This window comes from Sinohyriopsis cumingii, chromosome 9 (genome assembly GCF_028554795.1).
Source record: "Sinohyriopsis cumingii isolate HCF-2022 chromosome 9, ASM2855479v2, whole genome shotgun sequence".
Taxonomy (NCBI): Eukaryota; Metazoa; Mollusca; class Bivalvia; order Unionida; family Unionidae; genus Sinohyriopsis; species Sinohyriopsis cumingii.
The window spans coordinates 74,957,540-74,981,206 of NC_142969.1; the positions used below are offsets into that span (position 1 = coordinate 74,957,540).

General features: G+C 37.8%; 1 protein-coding gene across 2 annotated transcripts in view; it reads left to right on the top strand.

The window, feature by feature from the left end:
- The first annotated feature begins 512 nt into the window (after positions 1–512).
- LOC149792041 (transient receptor potential cation channel subfamily V member 3-like) overlaps positions 513–23,667 on the top strand; it is a 175,797-nt gene continuing 152,642 nt past the window's right edge. For both annotated transcript variants that reach the window (XM_089970536.1, XM_089970539.1), the window contains exon 1: positions 513–589. The gene's annotated coding sequence lies outside the window, so the exon portion shown is untranslated. The remainder of the gene's footprint in view (positions 590–23,667) is intronic.

Consider the following 23,667-nt stretch of genomic DNA (forward strand, 5'->3'; position numbering starts at 1 on the left):
AAAAGAGAAATGTATTAATTACGAACTTCATTTTACGTTATTGGAGGTTATGCAGTTATATATCGAACATAACTTTAAAATGAAAATCTTGCTTTAGTTAGTTCGTGTAACATGTCACATGGATCGGAAATCCGGAATCCACAGAAGGCTTCTAGTTGATACTAACGGTGCAGTTTCTCGACATCTCCTTCTTTTTACATTCCAGTATGTGGTTAGTGTTTAATCTGATGGATGTCATTTGGAATTTTGGGGGTTGAATGTGTGTGTGTGTGTGTGTAATCTTGGAAGAAGCAAAATCATATTAACTGAGCCACACAATTTGAAGTTCATAAAATAGTCCGTTATAAAAAATGTATTTCTAGTACTATTTTCGTTTTCAAAAAGATAGGAGACTGTTGGTCAATTATTCCGATAAGTGATCAATAACTACTCGGTAAACTATAATGCTATTGGCTAAAAAAAATTGCTGCATATTAACTGGGACACTACCTACCACTTGCATTCTACCAGCGGGCAAGCTCACGGTTACGAGTGACTCCCATTTTCCTCCTTTCTCGTGTAAGATATAAGAAACATTTGGATGTGAACGGTAGGTGACAAATATGACGTTATGTTTTGCCTTTTCGTTTTGCCTCTACATCCTTTCTGTTTTTGTTCCTATTTCCGCCCATCTTATGTTTTTTTTTTTAATATACCAATCTGATCATGTATTCTTAAAACTGTAAATGTTTCAAACATTCCCAATTGTTTTTTATTTCTTCTTTTTTTCTTTTGGATTTTTATTTAATTTCATGAATTGATTATTGATATTTTGCTGTTATTTCACATTACTAATTTACAATTTAGATTTTATGTTGCGATTCTCTTCGTCGCATACTCATGTATTTTAAGTATATGTTGTATTTGTCTCCGAAATGCGTATATCTTATTCGCTCATGGTATCTAAATATCTAAGGTTCTAAACGTCACAAGAATAAACCTTTAGACAAACGCAACATACACGAATGAAATCATTCACAGCTAGTAACTCTCTTTTAATATTAAATTCTCTGTAATTTCTAAATTTCTTTCTCTCAAATCAATCTTAATATTTAATTGAATAAATTTTTAGGAAATTAATTACTTTAACAAACTTAAAATTAATTACAAGACCGTATATGGCATAGTTCCGAGATCAGGGGGCAGGAGAGTAGCACACGATAATGCATTCATTTTGTCCTTTGTTTCCAACAAACAGGTCATTGGTAATTTATAACGTCATTTTCGAATATATTCACGAATCAGAAGTTTATATTTTATTTTTATTTTATTTTATTTTTGTTTTTGTTTTGGGGGCGGGATTTTTTGGGGGGTGGGGTGAATTTTGTTTTCTTTGTTTTGATTTTAATATTTTGGGTTGTTTTTTCATTCTAGAAAGAGAAAGGAAAATTGTGGCAGGCGTGGATTCTAAGTCTCGTTGAATACTGTGTAACCATCATAGTAAATATCACAGAAATTAACCATTGCAGTGGTTTTATCTTAGTGATGGTACTTATACAATATCGTGGTTTGATATAGTAAGGTGCAAATGCATGAATACCAAATATATGCACCAGTGGTTTTCCACGTGACTGATTGAGCTAATTTTTAGTAAATATTTGAATAGATTGCTTGTGTAATATGTTACCAAACTGCAGAGTTAACGATTCTTTCAATTCCTTGTATTTTATTTTATTCTTACCATGATCATGTGTTTCCCACACTGATTAAATTTTGGATAAGGTATTCACATTTGAAAGCGGAAGTGCATATTTTAGATGACGTTTATTGCGATGACATACCTGTATATAAACAGCTAGAAATTACTTTCTGATTGATACGGTGTCTTCAACTGTTATCCACAAATCACCCGGATGGCCGTCTACGACATCTACCTTTCTTTAATGCAAGTACATCGCGTACTTATATCGTTTTCAAACAGAAGATTCGTTATGGGTTTATGTCAATCCAGGTTATGTCAAGGTTAACACTTCCGTAGCTAATGCTCGCATGGAATCGCCATGCTCTGATTTCAGTCTGCCTTTACACTTTATAAGACCTTCTCCATTATTGGTGAACTGTTGTAGCATGTATTTACTTTATTGTTTATTATGCAGTCAATCCAATCCTTTCTAGGACGTATGAGTATAATTATATTAATGTCTGAAGAAAAGAAATATTTAGTTCTAAACAAATGTTTACTTTCCAATATAAACACCGTCGTTGGATCCTGTTATATGCTTTTCTTCTTTTTTTTTTTTTTTTTTTTTTTAAAAAGTTTTTGCAAGCTCAATAAAAAACAGAAACAATTGGGAAGACATATCTGGCGACGAAAATGTATCTTTTTACTGTAAATTATTGTACTGACATACATTTCAGGGATATATTTGTCTCGCAGATATAGCCGAGAAACTCCGAATTTGAACGCTTTAACAGTGTTTAATATGAGCGCGCACGTTCCGTAGCTAGATAAAGATATATATACAGTGACAGCTAATGTAGTATTTCCAGTGTGATTTTCTTGACTCGAAGCTCTTGCGAAATGCAGGAAAGTGCATTAAACTTTTTATAGTCACAAGTTCTTATGGCATTGGGCACTTAAGTAGCTACGGATAAACTATAAAATATAATTTTAAAAATACAAAAAATATGACAAAACCTGTTCTTATCACCTTATTGCCTTATCGCTTTTTTATAGATCGATCACTCTTGTCCCCATGTTAAAGTCGTTACTTTAAGATATCAAAGACGCGTATTTATGTTAATCCAGATTATATCTCTACTTGAGAGGAAGCATATTTGGGCTTTAATAAACCCAAACACTACTAAACGAAAAGAAACCTAGCAAAACATTGTTTTGTCTAAAATGTTTGACTTGCACCTGACTCTTGACTTGCCTCTACTAATAGTATCTAATTCTTCTGAACTGTTATTAAGATTTTAATTCCTTGCAGTGTGAAAATAATATGACTCCCATTACAAACGGCCGCAAATGGCTGAAAATAAATAATCGTACTGTGTACGGTTTTTATCGTCTGTTGGACATTATTATTATTATTATTATTATTAACTTCTCTCTTTGATGTCGATATAAATGAGCTCTAAACGTGTACGAGAACCAACCTGTATTGATCATTTACATGGTTTCAATACAAGTTGAACTGATGTTAGTTTGCGCCCAAGTATTGTGCAATAGCTGACTTATCCAGGCTGAATTACGTATTTATGGTTCTTGGTAAATAATAACGAGTCTCAACTACTTTTTGTATGTTCCAATAATAGGAGATAAATTTACTGATGTAAGTGCAGGAAGTCTTGAAATGCTATGGCAAGTTAAATAGCTGTCTTTAAAACAAATTTAATTTCTAAAACATCAAGCGCATTCCTCATTCAAAGTTTTAAGACCATCTTGATGAAATCAACATTGGAACAAAGAAATGAGAAATCCATGAATGTTTCATGTTTGACTGAAAGGAGCAATGTAAAATCAGAAGTTAAATAATGGAAACTAGAAAGAAGCAATAACTTATATATTCTAATACTTACATTTATCCATGCTGAACGCAAACATTACAATCAAGTTAGAATTCCTAGTGGTAACATGGCCATTTATTGCTCATTACACGCGCCAAAACATATCGATGTTTCCCAGCATAGTTAGTTTAAAAGTTAATCAAAACCTGCCGGGATCATATTGTCATTTCCGCGTCAATCAAAAAGTAGTTTCCAACCATATCTCACACTTACTTTACATATGTGCTTCCAGCACACTGCTTTCACAGCCACGACAAAATGCATCCAAACAAGAATGACTCTTTCGAAATTGTTCCATAACAGACAATTAGTTCCTTTCATGAGAATTTCACAATAAAGGCGCTTAAAACAAAATCACACATTTGGATATGTACTGCACCGTGCGGTACTGAACATCAATCATTTATCTTTCCTTGTTGACCCGTCATTTTATAAAAATCTTGAATAAGCATTGACTGTTTGTACATAGTTATTTGTTAAGACCGTCAACCTACGCTGTTCTAATCATGATTTCTTCATTGGAATCCACTCTAAAGAAGAACTTAACTAGATTAAGATGAATATATAGTCACCCTTCATGAATTAAGATTAAAGGTAAACTTAGTAAAGAAAGTCTATGCTTTTTACATGTAAAAAATGTAAGGGAAATAACTTATTCAAAGGGAAATAATCTTGACATTTTGATGAACATACAACCACCATTCAAGATTAAAAGTAAACTTGGTAAAGAAAGTGTTTACTTCTTAGATGTAACAAATGTAAGGGAAATAGCGTATTCAAAGGGAGATAATCTGGACACTAAAGTATATTTCAACAAAATTGATAATCTTCCAATGGTGCATACAAAATAGATTTTATCCACGGCATAGGTTCAAGAGCATTGATAAATCTCAAATACTGAGGTTCCACCGAGCCTGTGAAAGTCATCGTGACTTTCATAACGCGTGTTCCTCGCTTTTCGCAGACCTTTACAGAGAGGTAAATATGCACCATTCGACCACATCGAGCCCAACATGCTGTCAGTGCATGTAGCATGAACCGAAATTATTTATGGAGACAAGCAGCAGAGAGATTGAGCCCACCAACTATTTCGTTTCAACAGAACCCTTATCGAAAATATTTCTGATAGAAGGTCTTATTTCACAAAATAAACCCTCTATTCAGAAAACTATGATGACTAAATCCTCTTTTCTGGCTAGAAGGGTTATTTCATGAAAAATAACTCACTATAAAAATTATTTCTTGACCGGGGTTACGTCGACGAACTTCTCGTGGGGCTCAGTCTCTCTGCTGCTCTCAGCGAGAATATTTTTTAACTAAATAGTGCATCAGTGGAATTAAAAATTTAAGTTAACAATAATGGCTAACATTGGAGAAGCACATTCTGCTAGACTAGTTCGAGAGCGACTAGAAGCAATAAAAAATTTCTTCCTGTGCGAGATAGTGTCAGAGAAAAATTACAAGTGAGACAGCAAATTCAGGAAGGTTTCGCAGAGACCACAGGGGAATTATTTAAACCTATCACTGCATTCACTGGAAAGGTTTTAACTGCTATCAAAGGAAGAACTCCCGAGGAGGTTGCAATCGAGGGTGGAAAACCAGAGCAAGGTTTGCTTCAAGCAATAGAACAACTTAGTGAACAACAAGTAGCAGCCGCAGCTGATCCAGGTGCAGTAGGTCCACTTGCAACTATCAAGGAAACATTTATTAAAAAATTTACCGAAGATGGCATCAACGAAATAAGAAATATTCCACTGAGTAACGTAGAGGAACTTAAACAGTTTTCTGTTTGGATTGTTGATAATTTTCATCGCGGACATAAATTTCTAAAACCAGAAGCTGCTACAGGTATATCTCAAGCTGAGTGGGCTGATTATGTGTATAAAATAAATCAAGGCCTTTCCCGAATATCTAAAAATGATAATACTTATAATTTTACAAAAACAGGTATAATTGGGTATAATAAAGAATTACAAGATAAAAAGGAAGCAGAAAAACAAGCGAAAAAAGAGAAAAGCGAGCGAAAGAAAGTTACAGCACAGAAACATCAACCACTGCCTGAACAACAACAACAACCTAAACGACGTGGAAGACCTAAAAAAGAGAGACCAGCGTCATATTACTCTGCTCTAGAAGTAGAAGAGGTTCCGGAAGAAAGAGATGTTCTTGAAGATCTTGGGGTGCTGGAACCTAAAACTGGATCGGGTTGTATTCCCTGCCCTGGTAATATTCTCAATGATGTATCACGGTTAGAAGTTCTCATCGGAGGAAAACGAGCCGGAAATAACTCTCCGGAAATAATTAATGAAGCCGCAGATATCTGTCAGCGACTATTTCAACGTGGTATCATGGATACTCACATCTATCGAAAACTTATTGATGAACTCGTCGACAGCGATTAGAGAAATAACAATTAAATAAAATGATAGTACACACTTCTCATCGTAGACCAGTCATGGTCAGGATGATAAATTCACGAATACCTGTATACAGAATGACTTATGGAGACGGATTCGGCGATGTTGTTCAGGGTTTATTTACGAGAATGGCACCTAAAGCAATACCGATCGCAAAACAATTATCGATGAAAGCCATTGATGTTATTAAAGATAAAGCTATTAGCGCTGCTGGTAGCGCTGCCGGTAAAGCATTCACGGTAGTCAAGGATAGACTAGCACGACTGATACGTAGAAAACCTCCGCCGGTAAAATTACCAGCCACCGCAGACATGTCAGAGGATGTCAGTAAAGTAATAAATAAAGCCGCAAATCAAAAGCTAGCCGCGCTAGTCAACGAAATTCCTGAACAAATAAACACAAGTTTGGTCGTGGGAAGTGGTCTTCGTTTTAGACGATAACTTTTACAATAAAATGTTCAAACGTCAATCCGACCCAGCATTCGACATAAACGAACCGGTTCTCAAAAATGAATCAGTGCGTGATTATCAGTATTACTCTTATGACGCACGAGAGCCAAACAGACGAGGACGAATTGAACTTCAGGTTCAGGATACAAGTAGATATTTCCTGCCCGCTGAAGCGTTTATTGAAGTAGAAGGTGAAATTAAAAAAAAAAAACAGATAACACAGACTACGCGGCTGCATTTAAAGTCGGTTTTGTCAATAACGGAATTATGGCCTTGTTTGATAGTGCTACCTACATGATTGATGGAAAAAATATTGAATCGATTCAGAAGGATGTCGATGTTGCTACAACAATAATTGGTCTGGCAAGATATACTGATGATTATACAAGATCAGCCGGTCCATCAATGATGTTTGCCAAGGATGATTCTGATTCTCCTGTCAGTGATCAGTTTATTATTAGATGACCAGTAAATCGTGCTCATCCTAATCCTGCTGCTGCTGAGCTCGAAGATATGGTTGTTAAACCTACCGACCATTACAATTTAGGTTTTGCAATGCGTAAATTTATGTTGAGGGGAGATAGTAAAAAAATTTCTTGTGCGATTCCGCTGTCGCATATCTTTGGATTTTGCCGAGATGTCAGAAAGGTAATTTTCGGAGCAAAACATACAGTCGTACTTGTTAGAAAAGCCAACGATAATGATGCGCTATGGCGAGAAGCTGGTGCTGGTGATGGTGATGCTGGTAAAGTATTAATAACAAAACTATCACTGTGGATGCCGGTAATGGCTCCTGCAATTACTGAAGAACAGCGACTGCTTTCTTTTATGGATCAAGGTGGTAAAACGCTGCTATCGTGGCTTACAACAACCACAGATAGTATTCAAAGTACCATCAATGGTTTATTCACATGGCATATAGCATCACAGCAGGGGGTTTCAGCGCCGCGACATATTTTCATTGTTCTTCAAAATAATGCACGAGTAAATGATCAAACACGTTCGCATATGATATTTGATCAACTTGGTATCACTGACGTTTCTCTGAAAATAAACGAACATCAAGAACCGTCCGAGAATATAATGTTAAATTTTGATAACAACCATGTTGCACGTGCATATCATCGTTTGACAAAATATCTATCGCGTGATCTAAATATCGACACTGGTTTGCAAATATCACAGTTGGATTTTATCTCTCATTATCCAATCTATTACTTCTCGCTGGAGCATCTTGATCTAACCAGACAGTCTGTCGTTGATATTCACTTTCGGGCTACCGTGAATAGACCCGTAGCAGAGGGAGCAGCTATAGCTAATTACAGAGCCGTCGCGGTCATACTTTCCGATAAAGCAATTTTGCTTGAAGGTGCTGGCGGCCGAATGAGAGTCATCGATGCCCCAGTAGAAAATATGTAGTTTTTAAAAACATGTCAATTAGATCAATCTCGTATTAAATAAAATGTCATACAATCATGTTAATGTCACTCTGACTCCTGGTCAGGCGAAGAAATTACAATCGAAGAACGCGAGCATATGTTGGGTAACAATAACACTGAAACATGATCAAATAACGGGTGGTCCAAACAAACTGTCACTAACTAAAACTCAGCTAAACCATTTCAATAAAGCGAAACAATCAGCGACTGGAGTTCGACTTGATCTTTCTCCGGCTGCGGTCAAAGATATGGTTAAAAAATGAGGTATATTTCCTCTTCTCGCCGCGATACCAGTACTGATAGCTGCTGCTGCTCCCGCAGTCGCAAAAGCACCCGCGTTAGGAGCAGTTGGAACCGCTGCTGGAATGGCACTAAAGAAAGCCACTGGGCAAGGATACAAAAAAAAGGGATCCGGTCTAAGACTACCGGGAACTCCGGCGTCATGGTACCCAAAAAGGTTTTAAGTGTTTTCACACCGATGTCCAATTTTGATTTACTTGATGCTGTTAAACAATTACGTATAAAGAACTTCAGAGGCGTCTTTATGCGAGATCAATTACCAGCACGACCGAATAATCCAGAAACAGGAATTATTAATCTCGACAACAAGGAAGGTCCTGGAACTCACTGGGTTGCTTACGCGATCGATCCACGTGGAATTATCTATTTTGACTCGTACGGTTTAGCACCGCCAGTTGAGTTTTTCAGGTACGTCCAAATATTTTTCAACATTCCAGTTTAGCAGTCAACGCTGCCAACACAAACACTGATTGATTCTCCGATATGCGGTCTTGAAGCATTAAATGTTCTTGATGCAATCTCAAAATTAGCGAGTTCTCCTCACAAAGTCGTGCATGAATACACCACAGATGTGATTTCCAAATTTAAACAACCCCATAACTAATAATGGTTGATATTTACGGAAGATCAAGCAGAACAAGGGAAGAAAAAAAAGATATCGATTTATCAAAGTATGCGACCAAAGATGAAATTGATGATCTTTTGAATCTATCTGGAGTAGACCCAGATGAGGTTGTAATTTTTCAAGACCGACACGGCAAATTAAGAACCAGTAACATTAAGTGGAATGACATAATTCGCAGAGTTCTTGGAGCTGTCACGGACAACATCGTTGTATTCACTGACAGCGGCAGAGATTCGTCGATATCAATTGCAGCTCTCCGAGATGATATGCAAAAACTTACACTAGCCCATGTAGCGAAGACCGGTGATACAATGACAGGTGAACTCAGTATGAACGGTAACAAAATAACCGTTTTAAGAGATCCGGAAGGTCCCGAAGATGCCACCAACAAAAATATGTGGACGCCGTTGACGGTAAACTAACTACGTTGCGGGCTGAGTATGATGATCACATAAAAGCGTTTACAAATCTCCGTAGAAACTTTAGAAAAGCTGATGAGTCCATTGATAAGTTCTTTGGGGCTCCTCCAGTCATCGACATGACACTTTCTGAAATCAAGACCGACATTGACACGATCACAGAAACACAGCAGGATATCGTATCGGGAATTCCTGAGATCGTTAACAAAACCAGTTTGATTAAAGTCCCCACTGGAGTTACCCCCGGGCATATCACGAACATCGTATACACGGTATCATCTGGATTCACAACATGGTCCCGACAAAATAATACTATCAAATATACAGCAACAGCCACTGGCGTGCACAGGTTGTCTGTGTTTTCCGCCGCTAAATTTGAAATCTTCACAACGTTTCCATGGCGTCATTCCACCGACAGGTTTTCCGGGGTTGTAACTGTAATATTAAACAGCGGGACCGAAGAAATATTTATACTGGAAACCGCAGACAGGAAATTAACCGCAACATCTTACTGGTGGTGTTTGGAATTCGTCGCAGAAACACCTCAATTGGTTACCGCATAAATTAATAAAATGAAATCAGCATCAACGACAACACTAATGACAGAGTGATTAGACGCTCAGCAATATAGATACGATCAGGTACGCGAATGGCAATCAACGCTAAAAAACACTATTGACAAATGCGCAACAAAAATAAAAAAATACAAACGGCGTGTAACCGTGCTAGACACAATAGTGTATTCGGTATCCGCGGTAGTTGCATCCACGGGTGTGTTATTATCAGCGCTGACACCAGTGACAACTGCAATCGCGATTAAAATCACAATTTTAGCATCAACGACGATTGCAGGAGTTGCTAATATAATTGCAAAAAAAAATATCCTCGTGCGCGATAACAAAATTATACGAATATGAAAAGTTAAACAACGCGGCCACGAGCACCTACTCGAAATTGTCCTCGTTGATATCATCCAGCCTTGACGATACAGTTATATCCGATTCCGAATTCACGCTGATCGCAGCAGCATACAACGATTACGAGCGCACAAGGAATTTTAATTTGAAAACGATGAAGATAAATAATGACGGAGATACTTCAAGAGATAGCCGCGAATACAGCTCCGGTAAAAACATCAATGATAACAATATCTTCGACGCAGCCAGAGTTTAATATTAATTTTCCAACTGCAATTCCAGTAAGCGAAATCGCGTTGGCACAATTACGAGTATATCATAGTTGGCCCAACATCAGGTCGACATCATTTCACGGACAATCGCCGAATAATTCATTTGTATTTTCATATCAGAATAAACCTGACGGCACACCAGATTGGAACGTCATTGCGTTACCCACTGGGAGTTATCAGATCGAAGAAATCAACAAAGAAATACAGCGTCAAATGAAGCGTGTCACCTGAAAAGACTCAAAGATCAATATATCAGCACACGAGCCAACGTTGTCCACGATCATCGAAATCTCAACGCCGGGTTACGCCGTAGACATTTATAACAGTTCAATCAGAAAAGTATTAGGATGGCCTGAAAATCCACCGCAGACAGCACCGATACTACCAGCACCCGAAAAGTCTGATTACGTAACTGACGCGCAGTCATATCACACAATTACACCGCAATACAAACAACGTCTTGATGAGATACGCAGGGATAATTTACAAGGTAAGATTTTTCCTGTCGCGCGCGGTGTCGATATTGTGTTTAATTTTACTCGTGAAGACGACGCAGGGTGGGTGCGTGTTGGAGTTACTATGTATCTAAACGACATCGTTGAGCACCTGAAAGGTATTAATGACGCGCATGGAACGCACCGAGGGTATCTACGGCAACACCTCCAAGAACATATATCCTCGGTGACAGGTTCACGCAGAGAAATTATTAAACAAATTGAGATATTAAATCAACTTGCCTCAGATATGGAATATATTAACAAGCACGTGGTTCAGGCAGTAATCGGCAGCATATCCCCCGATACACAAAAATTTCTGAATAAGTACTCGCTGACCGAAGCTGAACTACCGAATTTTAAATTACCAGGATATGTTTCCCCGGTCATCTTACGAAAATACGTTACTGATATCGTCGATGACTACTTCGATGACATACTTGCACAATGGAAAAAAACACTACCAGAACCCGTTATCCTCAGACACGATAATTCTACAGCGAGCGATGGCAGACATATTTCTCCGGGCATCGTAAATATCACTGATGTCGTCGCGGTCAATCTTGTATGTGACGCAATCGACGGTAGTTACAACATAGACACAACAGTATCAGATCAAGCCCAGCAAGGGTTTATACTATACTCATTTACTCCTAGAGAACCACCTGGATTTTTGATTGTACAAGAGCCAATTAATCCAGTATTTCTGCGGTGTTTGAGTCCAACGCTGACAACAATGAATTTTAAAGTCACTGACCAACAGGGTAGACTTTTGGACCTACGAAATGAAACAATTAGTATTAATCTGCTGGTGAAATCCTAAAGGACTTTCAATGGAAATTCGAAGAATTTCAGAAACGATTTCCATCTTAAGACTTTCAATTAATAATATCATATCATAATAATGTCCAAAAAATCTTCGAATTACCAGAAGTATGATGATGAAAATCTCTCTGACAGTTCTGACGCTAGCGTAGAAACACAAAGTGTTTCCGACGACAGTGATTTTATTGTCAGTGATGAAGATGAAGATCTCTCTGACAGTGATTTTATTGACAGTGACAACGACGACGATGATAGCACTGTGGGAAACGCTAGCGTTTCCAGAGACATCACAATCAGCGACAGCACTGTCGTAATAAATTATATTAAATGATTAAAAAAAATATAGTATGTATCAGCACGTGAAATGTTCCATCGTTGACAAGCGCGCGCTTGAAGAATTCATCCGAAAAATATTTACCGGAAATCATTTACCGGGTTATGTTAAAATAATCATCGATAAGTACGGCAATGATGATTTTTTGCTGACAGATTTTCAGCTGAAGCAATTCCGCGAAAACAATATCACGATGATTAATTGTGACGCAGACCAAATCCTCAATTATGTTCACTCGTGCATTTCACGGGATCATCTCGATAAGATACTGCAGTAGAAATATCGAAGATATTTTCATCCTTTAGGATTTTTAAAAATGTCTTTGAAAATATTTTACTTTGTATATATTTTTTTACCACTGACAATTTCGCTGATTTTCATAGGGTATTTGCTAGTAAAAATCAGAGAAACAGACCAAAGTCATAGATTTGATAGGGTATTTGCTAGTAAAAATCAGAGAAATCGTCCAAAGTCACGGATTTGATAGGGTAATTGCTAGTAAAAATCAGAGAAATCGTCCAAAGTCACGGATTTGATAGGGTAATTGCTATAAAAACCAGTGAAAATCATGCAGTTTTGCATAAATTTCACATAATAATTAGTTCCTCTGCGGGATTTTATTTTTTATTATAGTATTTTTCTGCAACAGACCAAAGTCATAGATTTGATAGGGTAATTGCTAGTAAAAACCAAGGAAAGTGTCCATTTCATTGGATTTGATAGGGTATTTGCTAGTAAAAATTAACAAAACAGACCAAAGTCACGGATTTGATAGGGTAATTGCTAGTAAAAATTAATAAAACAGACCAAAGTCACGGATTTGATAGGGTATTTTGCTATGAAAATCAACAACCGCGGACAGTTGCATAATTTGGACAGTAAAAAAAAAATATTACTTTTTTGAACTTTCGATTTCACTTCTAGGTACCCGATTTCACTTCCAAGTAAAATGCAATCAAGATGAGGTATTTGCTTCCTCGTGAATGACTTCGTCATCCGTGACGAAGCTATCATTGACTTCATCCTTGATTTCATCAAGGGACATGCAATGTTTCAATTTTCTGACCCGATTATTTATTATCTTCTTTGTTTCTTACTCAGCTGCCAGTGCCAGCCTGATCTTTTCGATTGCACGAGATAGTGGAACAAATTTATTTATTTGTGCCTCCGCTACGCTGGCCAGCGATTTATACAAATTATTTTGGATCATCTTTATGAATCGATATTGAGCAGGAAGAATATAACGCCATGCGCATTTAGTTTCGTATAATGATTCAAAATCTGACAGAATAGTTTCAACATTTAGTAATATATTAAATCCTTGTTTTTCTAAATTTTTTAAATAGCATCAATCACATTATTGATATTTTCTCGATTCATATTGATGTATATTTTTATATCTTTAAAATAAAAAAACATCACATCTCCTTGAGCTTCTAGCTTATCATATGATAGGCTACCAAACTCAGGAGGGAGCGGAAACACTACCCCATATGAGCTCCTAAACTGCCAAATAACAGTCTAGAAAGCCCAGAAGGTGTGTTTGCGAACGACGAGACATTCCCCATTTGTGAACCTCCTAGCTTACCTTTTGATATGCTAGCAAGGCTCATATGGGGACAACACATAACACATAACTTATCCTAGTACTTAATTCTAACTTATCCTAGGGACGGCACAAACATATAGTATTCACAATATTTGCAGTAGAAGCTATTTACAGCAGTAGATGCTATTTACAGCAGTTGTATTTTACAATTGTATATATAACTTATCCTAGGACGGTACACAAACATATAACTTAATTCTAACTTATCCTAGGACGGTACACACATATAACTTATCCTAGGACGGTACAAACATATAGACAACACAGACAGATGCGGGCTTATATTCTACATCCAACGAAGTTGCACCACTACCCCTGAAATCAACCCTGTTTTGGGATAAAAGATTACTCCGGAACGGGGCGATAACGGAGAAAGTTGTGCAACTTCGTTGGGGTTCGACCCCCCATCTATTATAAAAACCCTATAAATCGGGCCCGTCGAATAATATGTCCGTAACGAGGATTCGAACGTGACATTTGATAGCGTCACCATTGTGCCACTTTCCAATCTGATAATACAGGGTTTAAAAATTACTGATGTACCTGTGAAATTTATACAGGTAGTTATTTACTTCCTTGTGCAGAAAATCGTCTGCTCGCACCTGTAAAGTGTTATAGCGCGCTGTCATCCTTGACAAGTCAAGGTGACAACGGGGAAATAATTGTATCATTGACTTTCACACAGTCGCTGCAGAGTTATCTCCGTTGGAAAATTCTCTCGATTACAGTAAATTACCTAACAATAACGAAATATAATTTTCTGATTATTATACTTTTTTGACAGAGCTGATTTGGTAATATTTTCTGCAACTTTTTGTACTGAGGGCGCACAAATACCAAAATGCTTGCCAGCTGCATATATCGATTGAAATATTATTTCTTCATTTGTATTTAAATTTATGGAAACAACCTTCCTGGCTCTTTTATTGTTACGGCCAGTATTACCAGCCTTGCAATTTTCAATCTGCGTCACAGCTCTCAGATTGGATAAATTATTATTAAGTTTATTATTATCAATATGATCAATTACAAGACCTTTGTTGATCTCTCCGTGAAAACACTCGAACACGGCCCTGTGAATATAATAGTTTTTACCCCCAGCCCTAAACATTAAATAACCAGCATTACTAACAGTACCAACTGGTTTTTTCAACCTACAGTGTCTCACTATTCCCTCACGTGATGCTTCATAATTTTTAATGATAGGATGCCGAACAAATTCTTGATTCATTTATACTATAATATATTTGTCTAATTTATAATTTGTTTGAAAACCTAGTTATATAATCACTTTCGGATTTTAGCGCGTCTCCGTTATTTTTTTCATTGTAATATCGCTTGAGTTCCCGGTATCGTTTTCCCCCGCACCCCGCACATAATTGTGTTTTACCTCTGACACCAATGCCAAAGCGCAGGCAGGGAATAGGTCCTGTGCTTCCTCGTTTGATGCTCTGTATATGTTCACCGCAGAATTCCTTTCTGCAGGACTTACCACAGACTGTTACAGATCCAACCTTTAACCACTTGCACTTATTCATTTGTATATACAATATTTTTTATTTAAATATTTGTCTTAAATGTAATATGACAGTATTTTCGAAATTATCCGCAGTTGGCACCGGTAGATTCGATCTTGACAGGCTAAACCCGGATCCACGACGACGGCATCTAACTGATCTGTTTAATATTATCAACGAGGGTAACAAAGAATTGCGCGACGACGGCGCATCTCATGTATGGTCGACATTTAAAATTATCCGCTATATTAACAAGGTCAATATCATTGACGAACTCTTCTTCGGTGATGAGGTCATCATCGATGCTACAATGACTGATGCCCGAGCAAAAACAATTATTGATTATATTGATTTTCATCAGGGTAAAAAGAAATATTTTTTCAGAATAAAATTTATCGTGAAAGTAGATTCCGATGAGTGGATTATCCGTGACAAACTTGACCCTGTTCTTGCTAACGGAAAGACCGCTTTGTTAAGTAAAGATTCCAAACCAGGAATGCTGACCGGGATTGATATATCATATTACGCTCGATCGTATCCTGTAACCGCAGTCATTTATGGAATATATCCGGTAAAAAAAACAAAAATTGATAAACTCACCCCGATGAAAACTTCGACGGTGTTGAATTGTGTAGCCGAGCGAGTAATGGAACATTTTAAAAACGCAAAACGAGGAAACGGTTTAACCGATTTGCCACGTGAAAAAATAACATCATGGGGTGAATCGGTTAAGAATACCGGGGCAACAATAAATGATGTTGCTGCGCTATCAAGTAAATTAAAATGTTCAATAACAGTAAAAACACTAACCGGGGAAATATTATATAATTCGAAGCATTATAAAAAGTCAGGATCACCGATTGCAATTATTGATCATAATTCGCACTCGTGGACTGATGCGGTTACAATATTCCCACGAGATCGTGTTGTCAAGTTTTATCGCGGAAACATATACGAGGTTATTTACGCGCTGAGTAAAACCGATCCTGTGTTGGTGTGGCTATTTAGGAGCTCTGAAGATGGCAACTATAATCAATTTGTGAGACCCAACGGAGAATTATACAGAACGGAATCGTTGCACCAGGAAACGAAAAAACTCGCAAAAACGTATATGAGAAATGCTAGCGAAGAGCAGTTATTGGTTAATTGTTTTACAGTTCCAAGTGTTGCCGCTCACGCCGCCAGAGAAAGAAATTCGTGGAGACCAACCCGAAGTCAGTTTCTTTCAGATATACAATTAAGTTGTGTCGAGTATGGTCATGGCGGGTTGTGGAATACCCGATATGACTACCTGGATATGATTTCCGTGGATATGATTGCCTGCTACCCAGGAAGCTTTCTCGGGAACGGCGAGTGCCGCGAATACTTTAAGCGATTCGGACATCCCACGAACTCGATGACACGAGTCGCCGTAAACGGCAGTTTACCCGATTTTGATTTGACAGGATTTGCTCGTGTGACTTCGTTTGAATTCGCCTCGGGACTTCATCCGATTTGTTATGTTTGGTTTGGCAGACACTTCGTTGAAAAGCGCTGGGTACCAATAGTGTTATTGCGATATATGCTTGACAGCGGCATGCTGGTATCGTTGACCGTCAGTGAAGCAATCATATGTTATCGACCGCAGACCTCAGTTTGGTTACCAACACCAGAACGTGTAACTCTCGATGAAGTTATCGAAGAATGGACACAAGCACGTCCAGAAACTCCTATTGATGCTATCCGCGAAGGAGCTCCTGAAATTCTCAAGATTAGACTCAAAATCAGTGAAAGCACAGCGAAAGATCTTGGACGAAGAATAATCGGTAAATTTACTCAGGGTGCAGCATTTGATCATAAAATGCATCACTCGCTTTTGATTATCGATGAAGCTGAATTGGATTTTATAATCGCCGACGCGGTTGCCAGAGACATATTTTGTAACAGGGAGGGTGTGTTCTTGTTCGACGGGAAAAAGTTGGGCACAATTGTAAGTTATATCGACGGAGAATCGCCTCAATACACACATTTGAGATCTTCAATGCTGGCTTTTGTTTCTATAAATTTGTTATCGATGGTAAATCGATTTCCTGACCCATACCATACTGGTATGGCAGTCAGAGTTGCAACAGATTCATTTTATATCAATAAAAAATATTCAGAATCACTGACCGATATAATGAAATTCTGCGGCGGAGATGAATGGAGCTCGTGGAGAATAAAAGCGGAGATGGTACACGAGTATTGTGAATCCGCTGATGTTGCAATCGAGGATGATTATTATAAATCCGAGATGCCAGAAATATCTTCCGCACCATCTGTGTATGATCCAATCACCAGACATAAAACTGTTTATTTAAACGGGCCGGGCGGGTCTGGTAAAACAACTCGAGCGATTTAATTATTTCGAAATTCAGATATGATTGTGCTAACACCTACACACAGACTTGCCAGGGAGATGAAACAGCGAGGAGTCAATTCTTGTACTTATCACAGCTTTTTAAAATACATCGGCGGTGTATGGACGTCAGGTCGAATGGGAACAAAATATATCAATGATATAATAATTTGGGATGAGATATGTACGGTATCGCTGGAAACGTTAAAAACATTTCTTGATTGGCTGCTAACGAAAAATACTGCAGTGATTATGTGCGGCGATCACGGTCAACCACCTCCGTTTGTCGGCGCATCTCCTCATGATTGGCTGAGGAATTTTGTTGATTATTACAAAGAAGTGTCTGATGATTACCGAGCACTTGATGCAACGCTGAAAGAATTTAAAACACTAATCAGGCTACAACCGAATAAAAATCAATGTGAAATCATGCGCGAGATGATTCCTGAAACTTCGATGAGTGACTTTTTACGCGTGTGGAAACCAGACGATTTGATAGTGGCATGTAGAAAGATAGTCAGAGACACACTTCAACAACAGCTATTTCGGTTGCAAAAAAAAGGTTTCCAATGCTGCCAACGCCGTTATGTTATTGACCAGCTGATACGCGGTTACAAAATATAGATGTTGATATTCCAGGAAAGACAGAGAAACAGAATTTAGTACTGAATGATATTGTGCTAGTTGACATCGATGCTGTCGAGGATGCACTAGCGATGAATAAATCTCCGTGGACGCTAGGATACGCAATGACCATTCATTGTTCTCAAGGACTGACTATCTCTGATACAACTGTCTGGATCGTTGATGATCGAATCGAATGGTCGAACTTAGTTTACCTAGCGGTGTCCAGAGTGAGAAGAATATCTCAACTGCGAAGAATTGTCTTGGAAGATTCAAATGCTGATAAAATTAATAATGAAAACAACAGCGATGATGGTGTAATAAGAAAAAAACTCGCCGGTTACAAACAGAGTGACAAAAAAAATAATCGCGATTTTGATCTTATGTTGAATTTATTAACGCGTTGAAACAACAGCAGAATAATCACTGTGCGAGCTGTAATTGTATAATGCTATGGCAGTATTCGAATAAAAATTCAAGACAATTTACCGTAGACAGAAAAGATAACAGTCGCGGCCATACACGTGATAATATCATGTTGACCTGTCTTGAGTGTAATCGACGTCGGGGTGCCAGCGCTAGTTAAGTCACTTCAGTGATTTTGGCGGCAATTGTGTGTCCTCGGGAATTACCTGAAGTTGCTCACGGATGAATCCGCGTTGAGGAGCAGTTGAATCTAATCTATGGATTGCTGGTCTGCCAGTGGATCTTGTCACGGTGGATATCTTATGTGTGGTAACACTCCACATGGGATCAGTCGCTCTTCGTTTACCACCTTCAAGTTCACCTGGTTCATATAAATATCTTACAGTAACATTACCCAGTATTTGCTGTTTTTCTTTCTTTCGTTGTAGTGGTATATTTTTTTTCGTGATCGCGATGAAAGGTTTCATGTTGGTTGTTCGAGTTATTTCATTATTTAGCGCAGTTATCACGCTTGGTAATCTTGCAACCCATTCGCGCGATCTCGTATCCTGAATAAATTCCTTCGCATATTGATATCCAAATAACCGCTCAGCAAGTGTTCGATTGAATCGCTCAACAATTGCCTGATCACGGTGAATTTCAGTGTGTCCTCGTCGTATGGTGACGTTATGTTGTTTCATCAACGATGATACTGCACCTTGAAATTCTTTGCCAGGATCAACTTGTAATAAATTTGGCCATCGCAGAGGTCCTCGACGATAAATTCTTTCAAACGCAGAAGCAACCTCAGATGCTGTTTTAGTCGTTAACGGTTCAGCATCTTTGTATCTACTGGCAACATCAACTATGGTTAGCGCGTACTTGTATGTGCGTCTTCGGATAGTATCATGTGGTAGAAATAATATATCAGCTTGATGAACCTCATTTGGCACACTAACATCGAAATGTGCAAAGTTGATTTGTTTAGGGCGTGGTAGATAAATTTGCCATATTGCCTGTCGGGATAACCAATTTTTGGCAGTAACCGACGTAACTTTTGCTGCACTGGCAAGTTTACTAATTGCTGCGTTACCTCTCCAGTATCCGCTTGGGGAATAATAAATCGACTCCATTGGAAATGCTTGCATTTCTATTAATTACCCAGCGCCTAATACAAGTTTAGATTTCATTGCGGATTTTACTAACCAGGATGCTAACCTCTCCTTGAAAGATTTATCAGGGATGGCATTTAACACGTGAATTAATTTCACGTCCGCGAGATGGCGCTGTTGCAAATCCTTGCTTCGGTAAGCTACATCATGAGCATGACACGCCTTATCAATAGCGTTTATCGGATACTCACCGGGTTTTGGTTGATCCTGATCATCAAGTCTGATATCAAGTCGGGTTCCTGGACCACAGTAATTATATCCTGGAAGATGTTTTTCTCCTGGGTATTTAGCCCACGGTGTTCCTGGTAATTTTCCTAACTTGGCTGCGATGTCACCGCCTCGTTTTTTTTATAAATCTAAATTTTTTGATACCGCATCGTTCACACTTGCCTGTAAGCGCTTGTCGATTATTTTTTGTTGTAATTGTTGTTGTATCCCCAGTTGGGGTATGTGCTCGGCATTTCACACAATATAAATTCATATTTATTTTATGATATATCTAATGGAAATCACTGACTTTTCCGCGACAAAGCGACGAGAGCCAATCAAACATAACTCAGTGCTACCAAATTCTATTCGAATGATTATTATAGGCCCATCTGGGTCGGGTAAGACGCAGTTGTTACTTAATTTAATAATGAAGTGGATGAAGTGGGATAAATTATATTTGATAGCCCCGTCTGTGGAAGATCAGCGGTGTTATCAAGTGCTGAAAGATTTTAACGAAAGTGCAAAGTCGATAAACGACGAAGATGTTATTAATTTTATAACTGATATCAGTGAAGCACCGAGTATCGATGATATCGATGGATCGATTAATAATTTAGTCGTGTATGACGACATCATGTTGGACAAACAATTAAATCCTGCCAAAATATTTTCCCGCGGCAGGCACAAAAACGTTGATGTGATATATGTAACTCAACGGTATACACAAATTCCGAAAGTGATCAGAGATAACTGTAACGTTCTTGCAGTGTTTAACGGTGTTGACGCACACACGTTACAAAATATTCATCGAACTTGGTGCGGCGGTGACATGGACTTTAATAAATTCAGAAATTTCTTTAGTCATGCTCAACGAAAACCACACGGATTTGTGACGATAAACATACATGATCCTCGGACACGGTATCGAGTTGGGTTGGATATAATTTTTAAATAGAAATCCTTTTAGGATTAAACATATTTACATAGCTAGCAGCAGAGAGACTGAGCCCCACGAGAAGTTCGTCGACGTAACCCCGGTCAAGAAATACTTTTTATAGTGAGTTATTTTTCATGAAATAACCCTTCTAGCCAGAAAAGAGGATTTAGTCATCATAGTTTTCTGAATAGAGGGTTTATTTTGTGAAATAAGACCTTCTATCAGAAATGTTTTCGATAAGGGTTCTGTTGAAACGAAATAGTTGGTGGGCTCAGTGTCTCTGCTGCTAGACATAATATTACCAGGTTTAATATTTTACGATTTCACCGTTACGGACAGTTGATGTAATGGCATGTGCATTGATTGCGATGGATGACATAACCCGCGAATCCTAGTTCGATTCTATATAGATGGAGAATCAAAACTGATCTGACAAGAACTGTAATTTTTTTTTTTGTATGTGGTTACTTAAAATTTGCCTTTAGACACAGTTGTGGACCTAGAAACTTTCAAAGACTGGATAAATTGTGTTAATAAGAATGTAGCATGACAAATTTTGTCGAAACAAAATGAATCCAATACTAGTTACCTGCACGATAATTATTCCAAAATTTCTATTGTTTTAGGTTCCTCGGTTGCTGCAAATTTTAGACCTTACGAATGTGTGTATGCGTGTGTGTACGTGTGCTTGTGTGTTGTGATGCATTATAGCATTGGAGCAGAACGTATATTTCTAACACTATTTTCGTTTTTAAAGTGATGAAAGACGGCATAAATTAATGTATCGACGAGGCATTACATACCGCCTGAATTATAACGGCATACAGGAGGCGTGGCATTACCTACCACCTGAATTATACCTGCATTCAGGAGGCGTGGCATTACATATCACCTGAATCATACCGCTATACAGGAGGCGCGCGCAACTTAAGGTATTTTGTAAAGGTGCGAGTTGTAGGTTTGGAGGTTATGATTAGCCTTTTCTTTTCCTTTCTCTTTTTCAATCTGGGTTTGTCTTTTGTTTCTTATACTTCACAAATCTAACTTTCGGAACGTGTTTTAGGGTAAGTAAGTATTTTCAAGATGAAGAATTTTATAAATATGTACACAGAGGATGAGATGAAAAACGGAAATTGTGTGGCATTGTTTATTACTGAAACTTAATGTCCGTTATTGAGAGTAACGTTAGTATGGTCCACCCGATGTGTTGATGCCTGAGAAGAAGGTGTGATTATTCCAAAATATATGTATTCATTTATATTTTACAGATATTTTGCATTTTTCATGTCCGAATGTGGCTTAATTTGTGATTCTATCTACTGCGTATTCATAAATTAAAGATCTATCCCCGAAATGAGTCGATATAAATTGCCAATAGAATTACTGGTATATAGTATCTTGACTCCAAAATGAGTTTTCGCAAAAACGCACACATATACGTATGTATATACATCAAATCTAATATGGGCGTCTCGTATGTGTTTTAACTAAATAACTTACGTCAGATCGAGTAATAGTCAGGGCCGACAAAGGGGGGAGGGCTGACCAGGGATATATCCCCGTGGCCTGGGGATATAGGGAGGCATTTGCTGAACAAAACTTTTAAAATTTCATGAGATAATCTTTATTTGAACAAGAAATATGAGAGGTCAGGATGTTACGTACCCCATGGCCCATTATCGCTCTCTACGGCCCTGGTACTTGTTAACACGAACGTTAATTTCTAGAAAGGGAGCACATACTAAAAATGGATCAAAATTTACCGAGTTCTTCTTTCGTTTCTTGCGTGTAAATTCATGAAAGATATAGCCAGTTTATAAAAATAGGATATATCTCAGGTGGCCTATTGCTTAGTGCGTCCGCCTCTGGTGCAGGGAGTAGCGGGTTCGAACCCCAGCCGAGTGATAACAAAGACTTATAAAAATGTTACTATCATCTGCCTCGCTAGACGCTCAGCTATATAAGTTTAGTGTTAGGACTGGTCGGCCTGGTGTCAGGATAATGTGACTGAGTGGGACATCATGCTACATTCCTGCATCATGATGCTCCAGTACGAGACATCACCGTAAACTGCCACAATGTGGACATCGTATAAATAGGACTGAAAAGTTCTTAAAGCAACGTTAACAGTCCAAATCACACACACACTTACAAAAGCAGGATCAACTCGAAGTGTTCATGGTCTCAAATGCATTGAGGAAATACATAACTCAAAAGAAGGTGTGCCGATTCCAAACTGTATTTATTTGTATGGTTTTTTTTCTGTATTTATATCTTCCTGTTATATTATATTCTTCCTTGTTATATTTAGATTGCGATTATAGAGTTTCATCTTGGCTTGAAAAAGGATGGTCCAATGGACACCATTTAATTTGAAAGGAAATGGCCCAATATACATCGTCTACCTCCCTGTACACTATTAATTCACAAAAGTACAAGATGTTATAATGAAAGCTGATACACATTATGCAGAAGTTAAAGTATTTATGTAATGTGTCCTAGTACATACTATTTATAACTAACCTGATAAAAGGTATTCATTCTTATAACCGAGAAATATGTTTTCAATATATTAATATATTTTCCGTTTATTTAAGGTTTTGCATCGTTCATGTAACTCATATGGCAATTGTATCAATTTTATATTTACAATTTTCCGCATTAATTTGAAGTCATATCTTATCTACTCATATATAATGAGAAATAACGTTTTAAGTCTCTTTCGATTGATCCTAAATTTTAAACAACCTATTATTATATTGTACGCAATCTA